Source organism: Oryx dammah, unplaced genomic scaffold (genome assembly GCF_014754425.2).
Source record: "Oryx dammah isolate SB20612 unplaced genomic scaffold, SCBI_Odam_1.1 HiC_scaffold_10, whole genome shotgun sequence".
Classification (NCBI taxonomy): Eukaryota; Metazoa; Chordata; class Mammalia; order Artiodactyla; family Bovidae; genus Oryx; species Oryx dammah.
In genome coordinates this window covers 51,329,730-51,337,799 of record NW_024070194.1, presented here as the reverse complement: position 1 = coordinate 51,337,799, position 8,070 = coordinate 51,329,730, and positions in this window count along the sequence as shown.

Sequence of the window (8,070 nt, the reverse complement as noted above, 5' to 3'; positions counted from 1 at the left end):
GGGTTCAATCCCTGGGTTGGGAAGACCCTCTGGAGAAGAACATGGCAACCCACTCCAGGATTCTTGCCTGGAGAATTCCCAAGGACAGGAGAGCCTGTCAGGCTACAGTCCATGGAACTGCAAACAGTCAGACATGACTGAGCAACTACTTTATTATTTTATTATTTAGACTGTAGCCCACCAGGCTCCTCTGTCCATGGAATTATCCCAGAGTGGGTTGCCATTTCCTCCTTCAGGGTATCTTCCTGACCCAGGGATCGAATCTGCGTCTCATGTGTTGAAAGGCAGATTCTTACCACTGAGCCACCTGGGAAGTCAGTTTTAAAATCAGCTATACTCCAGTAAAAAATATAAAGTTTAAAAAAAATACCAAGAGACTTCACTGGTGGTCCAGTGGCTAGGACTCTGTATTCCCAATGCAGGGGGCCTAGGTTTTCATCCCTGGTTGGGGAACTTGATCCCACATGCCACAGCTAAGACTTGGCACAGCAAAATAAATAAATAATCTCATTTTTAAAAAAGGTCTTTCCTTTAATCTCATATCAGTAATGTATATTCAAGTAAAGCAGAAATGAAATGTTTCCCTGATATATACACAGGCATCCCACTTTGGTGAGAAGAAGGTCTTGTTCAAATTATTCTTGTTAGAACAATTTGAGATTCATAAAAGGTAAAAGTAAATTAGTTCTTACCCTACCCCATACCGTAACACTCAAAATTTCAAATGGAAAGAAAGTTACACAAGCCATAGAAGGATAAGAAAATTACTTAAGATTTTGAGATGTCTAGGTCTTTTTAAGCAAAACATAAAACCAGGGGAAACTCTGGCAGACTTTGTACCTGAAAATTTAAATCTCCTATAAGACAAAAGCCATCATAAACTAAACATAAGTGCACCATAGAAACACATGTGACAAAGAATGCACATATATATACATGTATACACATATACATACATATATATATGCTTATCCAAATCAATAAAAACGATTACCAATTCAACTAAAGTGTGGGCAAACAATATGGGAGGGCAATTCACAGAAAAAAAATACAAATAACTAATAAATCCATGAAAATACACTCAATTTAAATAACTGGGTAAATATAAATGGGAAAAAATGAAAAGATTTGCGGTATTTAGTGTAAGAATATGAAGAAACAGGTACTCCCATATCTTGCTGTTGGGATTAAATTGATATAAAATTTTTGGAGCACAATTTAGTAGCATCAATCAGAATTTAAAACGGGTATTCTTTAACATAACAGTTTTACACTGAGAAATCTCTCTTACGTGAATACATCTGTACAAAGGTCCAAAAGTCCTTGAGACTGTTACTTAACTTCTCTAAGTCTGATCCTTCATTGATAAAGTATGTATTAAAATATGCATATCTCATTTGCTTATTAAGTGAGATAAACGGTCTGGTAAATAAGTGTCAAATATTATATATACCTATTATACACTGATATTACAATTAGCATTATCATCTCATTATTTTCAGGACTTTTCAATCATTATAAATTATAAAAAAAATGTCCATCATATATTAAGTAGCAGCATGCATATGCACATATGTATACACATGAAATCTCTAAGACATGTGAGCAAAATCATATAAAATGTTTAAATTGTTTCCATTTATGTAACAATTTGTGTATGTGTCTGTGTGTGTGTAAAGGGGAAGAGAAAAAATAAATGTGTTTTATAAAGGTCTAAAAGATACCAAGCTGTTATGTATGCCTAAAGTATTGGAACAAAAGGGAAAAGTGAAAAGACATACTTTTTCACTGTGAGTCACTCTGTATTGCCTGGATTTTGATCTTTCTGAACAGCCAACAGAGGCTGCAATGTTCCTTACAAAACCCGTGAACTTGACTTACCTGAAACCATAACAGTTGGACCATACGACTTCAGTCAACTCTAACCAATGTGGTCATCTAGTTTTTCAGATTAGAAATGAAAGAAGATAATGTATAATCTAGATTCTGCACACCACTTAGGATGTCAGAGATTTATATCTATTTTTTTAATGGGGTTGTATTTTTTTTAATAGGGTTGCTGAAGGTTTCTGGAAAATCATTTTATTGCTAAAAACGGCAGATTAATGAAGCATTTCTGAACAAAATTATTTCATCTTATTCTGATGAAGGAACTCTTCATTTGAGAAACCTATAATACTTTTGCATCCTTTGATTAATACCATACATATAAAGTGAAAGTGTCACTCAGTCATATCTGACTCTTTGCATATAGTTAACATATTAATATTTCATCCTCACAATAACCCTATGGGGTAGCAACTACTATTATCCTATTTCACTGCTATGGAAATAGGAGAAAGGGCCATAGGCCAGTCAGCTGGGACCTAAACCCACCACTCATCTCACAGTCTATCCTCATCAGCTACTCCGTTGTACTGGTCGGGGCCTAAGCATATACTGTGCCTCGCTCAGTCATGTCCAACTCTTTGCGACCCCATGGACTGTAGCCCGCCAGGCTCCTCTGTCCATGAGATTTTCTAGGCAAGAATACTGGAGTGGATTGTCCATTCCCTTCTCCAGGGGATCTTCCCAACCCAGGGATCGAACCCAGGTCTCCCATGTTGCAGGCACATTCTTTACCATCTGAGCCACCAGGAAAGCCCCAATTATTAGTAATATGCTGACACAAGAGAATTCTCTAAAAAGATCTTCTGTTGTAAGGATAGTGCTCACATCCTTTCAGCACAGGGCCTCCTGTCAGTGACTCAAAGCTCACTTCCTCTCCCCCTGTTCCTGTGAGCGATGCCAGAGGACCAGGTTGGCTGGGAAATATCTCACTACAACTTCTGCATAATTGGAAATATTCACTATCAAAAGGCTCGCCAATCAGAATACCACATATATCCTAAAAGAGATAATGCCTAGGTTGCTCCTTTCCACTGTTCTCCTGCTAAATGAAACTATAATCCTTTTTTTAATTAAATGATGTTATTCACTTATTTATTGGCTGTGCTGGCTCTTGGTTGCTGTGTGGGCTTTTCTCTAATTGCAGTGAGTGGGGACTACTCTCCGTTGCCATGTGCAGGCTTCTCACCGCGGTGGCTTCTCCTGTTGACGAGCACAGGCTCTGGGCACACTGGCTTCAGCAGTCGTGGCATGTGGGCTCATGTATGGACTTAGGTGATCCACAGCATATGGGATCCTTGTGGACCAGGGATTGAACCCATGTCTCCTGTACTGGCAGGTGGATTCTTTACCACTGAGCCACCAGGGAAGCCCTAGCCTTCTCTTCTAATTCAAGATAAGGAAAACAGCTAAATAGAAGCCTTCATTCAAAAGGATAAAAATAGAAAAAATATAGAAAAAGAAAATTCCACCAAAGCAATTCCCTGGATGTGATATTAAAGTGAGTGAGTTTGATATGACACCAGAAATTTCACCTGGCACAATATAGTTGTTATAAAACCATTAGAAGCAAATTGTCATTAATTCCAATTAGCATTGATTATTTCTATTTGCCAAGCTCTGTGCTACATAGTTGTAGATGTTATCTCATTTGCATCTCAGGCAATTTCTAACCCCATTTTACAGAAGAAGACTCTGAAGCTTAAGAAAATTAAGTATTTCCCCCCAAATCTAGCACAGGTCTCACTCCCAGGCTCCAGGTCTTAACCATTATACCTGTCACCATTCTATTGCTGAAAATAGCTGATTAGAGAATTTTAAAATATCTAATAATAATAACCTACGGTATTGCTTATAACTTTATTTTGTTAGTATTTTTCAGGAAATATATCTGTGGATACTTTACCCCAAAATAAATATTTATAGCTTTTGATGAATCCATTTTATTCACTACATGACTAGAATTAGCACTAAAACAACTCAGCCTTAATCCCACAGAAGTTCAAAATTAATGTGGTAATGATTTCTTCCTTTAATGTTTACTGAACAAAACACATATTTTAAAATAAGCAAACTGTTCTATGATATATAAAATAGATAACAAACAAGGACCTAATGTACAGAACAGGGAACTATACTTAATATTTTGTAATAACCTATAAGGGAAAAGAATATGTGTGTGTGTGTGTGTATGTGTGTGTGTTAGTTGTATCCAACTCTTTGGGATCCCATGGACTGTAGGGATCCAGGAGCCTCTGTGCATGGGATTTTCCAGAGAATACTTGTCTTGGGAATTTCAGACAAGCAGTGGGTTGACATTCCCTTCACCATATATATATATAACATAACTGTGAATCACTGTGCTGTACACTTAAAACTAACACAACATTGTATATCAACTATACTTCAATTTTTAAAAACCAAAAATAAATTTAATTTTTAAAACACAAAAAATAAGCAAACTCAGTAAGTGTTTTCAAGGTATACAAGCATTTAAAGTTAAATCACTGGAAATATTTTAAAATACTTCTTCAAAAACCATCTGAATGTATTTACATAAAGTATATAATTCCATAAGCATAATATACAGTAAGGATTTTTCAGGGCCAAAAATGCTTCATAACTATGAACATGTACAACCTGTAAAATAACCAACATCTTCACAAACCTGTTTTTATAGGCTTTTTTTGCTACCTTATGCTCATACCTAACTTTTTTGTTACCTATCACATTGTTAGTTCACACTGCCTACTACATATAGTATCAACTCTTCTGCAGAAAAAAAAATTATCCTGAAATTTGCAAATTTCCAATTAAAAAATGTGATACATTTTAATGATAAAAAAATCAGCTTTTATATAAATTATCTTATATATGTTCATTTTGGAATTGAAACAAAAAGTAATACTAGATTTTAGAGCAAATGCTTATGCATAAAAGTCACAAAGTTGTACCTTTGAAAAAAAAAAATTGATGATAAAAATCAACATTCTCCCAGCTGAAAACTGTTTAAGTCATTTTTTTTTCCTTCTTGAGTAAAGTTATTGTAAATTAGTCTTTCCATTTCCTCAGTTCCTAAGATTAATTTCTTTTGTAAAGTTTTTAATAAAGTTCAGTTAAAGTATACTCAATAAAACGAGCTTCAGAACATATTCATTTAACCACAAACCTATTTTAGTCAAGTGATGATTAAATTATAAATCACTCATGCAAATTATAATTACTTTCTATTGTGCATATTTCTCAAAAACAGTTACACATGTTTTTCAAAATCTTGAATATATTCCTTTTAAGAGGCGTGTGTGTCTTTAATTACCAAAAGAGACTAGGAGTTGTTCAATGAACAATAGTGCTGCTGCTGCCAAGTCACTTCAGTGGTGTCCGACTCTGTGCGACCCCAGAGATGGCAGCCCACCAGGTCCCCTGTCCCTGGGATTCTCCAGGCAAGAACACTAGAGTGGGTTGCCATTTCCTTCTCCAGTGCATGACAGTGAAAAGTAAAAGTGAAGTCGCTCATCGTGTCCTGCAGCCCACCAGGCTCCTCCGTCCATGGGATTTTCCAGGCAAGAGTACTGGAGTGGGTTGCCATTGCCTTCTCCATGAACACTACTACTAAACTAAAATCTAACTGTCATGATGTCCATTTATTTCATAAGATTAAATTCGGTACAATAAATAACCTGATTATCACTCTGGATTTTAATACTGTTCTCTGTCTTATGTTCTACACTACTTAAGTGAACAGACAGATCAATTGCATGGCTATAAAATAATATATACTTTAAAAACACATACAAAATGTCTTACTATCTCACACTATGCAAATATCAAGGTTTTCATCTACATAAACTTAAAGCTACAGTGTTCATTTTGGCAAGAGACAATAGAACAACGTAGCAATGCAGACTTTTTTCAGTTACGTAAGTACATGAAATACAGTACTTGTAAGAAGTCACCTTTCTCGGCCCCCTGGTATTTCTCTAAGGCAGTGTTTCTCAAATGGATAGTGGAACCTCTAAACTGCCTATATCAAGCTGTCCAGGACCTTGCAAAAAATGCAGATTTCTCAGTTACCAAGCCACTGATGCAGAATCTCTAAGGGAGAAGGTCTGGGGTCCTAGGATCACTCTTATAGATGCTGTGGTCAAAATCCTTTTTTATACAGTCTTAATCCTAAAAGTAAAATTCACAAAATGTTAAGTGGATTTAAAGAACAATTTTAATTTTCAGGTTGTACAAATGACATTTTAAAATACAGGGGGAAGGCAATACCCTAAATCAAGAAATAAAATGTATTAAAAAAATTTTTTTTTAATGTTTTAGTCTCACTGCATGGCATGTGGGACCTTAGTTCCCCAACCAGGGATTGAACCCGTGCCCCTGGCAGTGGAAGCCTGGAGTCTTAACCACTGTCCCTCCAAGGAAGACCCAAAATGTATTTTCAGAGCACGCTCAAGCTTGCATTATGTATCATTTTGGTAAAGCAGAATATCATGGTGATATTATATAGTAAAGTAGAACAGAAACTGTAGTTAAGAACTTGTAAGCAAAACCAAAGTATATTAATTAATCACAGAGTTTTACAGTCTAGGAGCTTAAACATCAACATAAAGCTTGATTTCATAAAATGCCTGGAAATTCCATGTGTAAAAATCATTTAGCATTTTTTAATCCCTTAAAAAGACATCAATCTTCATGTATCAGAGCAAGGCATATTAATCAGGTTAAAAAAAAAAAATACCAATGCCACATTTCAAAGCCAAAGTCCAGTGAATTAGACCAAAAAGACCTGTGTTACTCTACAACCAAAATATGACACAAATCACGTAAAACATCAAAGTTAGTATCACCAGTAAATGGGACAAATCGATATTCCTGTGGAAGAGTGAATAAATTAAAGCTAGTCATGAGGAAATATCAAACAAACCCAAACTGAGAGACTTTCTCCAAAATAACTGTCCTGTACTGTTGAAAATATTAAAACCATGAAATGAAGAAAAGCCAAGGAATCATTCCAGACAAGAAGAGATGACAACTAAAGGAAGTGCCTGAACCTGGATGGGCTCTTGACCCACAACATATGTTCAGAACTTCCCTCTTGGTATTTGAAGGACTGTAGTTTAGTTAGGTTTCCCTGTTGGCTCTGAGAGTCAAGAATTCGCCTGCAACACAAGAGACCGGGGTTCAACCCCCAGGTTGGGAAGAACCACTGGAGAAGGAAATGGCAACTCACTCCAGTATTCATGCCTGGAGAATCCCATGGACAGAGGAGCCTAGCAGGCTCCATGGGGTTGCAAAGAGTTGGACACGATTAAAATGACTTCACTTACACTTCGTAGTTTAGATATTCTGTCAGTTTTAATTTCCTCATTTGGGTCATCATACTGTGGCCTTTTAAAGAGAATGTCCTTGTTCTTAAGATCATACACTGAAGAAACAGTTCACAAAATATTTCAAATAGAATGTTACAGCAAAATCACAAAATGTTAACAAGTAGGGATTCAAGTGAAAACTAGCATTCTTGCAACTCTCTTGTAAGTTTGAAATTCTTTCAAAATAAAAAGTGAACCATGTATTTTTAAAAGCTGGAAAAGGAACACTAGAAAAAAAGATAAAATTTTAAGAACATATTTTTAAGCTTTCAGTCTGGAGGAACAACAAATATCTATCTGTTTCATAAATTTAGGCTAAACAAACTGAATTTTCAAGTTCATTTAATGCCTTCATATTGGAAATTACAAAACTATGTTGCTCTTTTTATCGTATATATATGTATATTCCAGATCTATGTATATATTGATGGAAAATATGTCTACATTTTACACATTCATTTAAATCTCGCTTCTTACAGTTATTCTTCCTTCAGCATCGCACCTTGATGATTTAACAGCTGCATATCTGTAAGGGTTTGAAAATAAATTTAAACCAGAATATTACCTCTTTAATGGCAGTCTGATACACTTATAAAGGTGAGTAACAAAGAACCTTGCCACATCTGGATGAGGAGAAAGGATACATATTTATGTATGGCTGAGTCCCTCTGCTGTCCACCTGAAACTATCACAACCTAGTTAATCAGCTATACTTCAACATACATAAAAAGTTTTTAAAAAGCCAATAAACTCTGCCTCATCAGGTTACCTATGCACTCAATTTTGTTAAAGCACAAGTAATCATTTCACA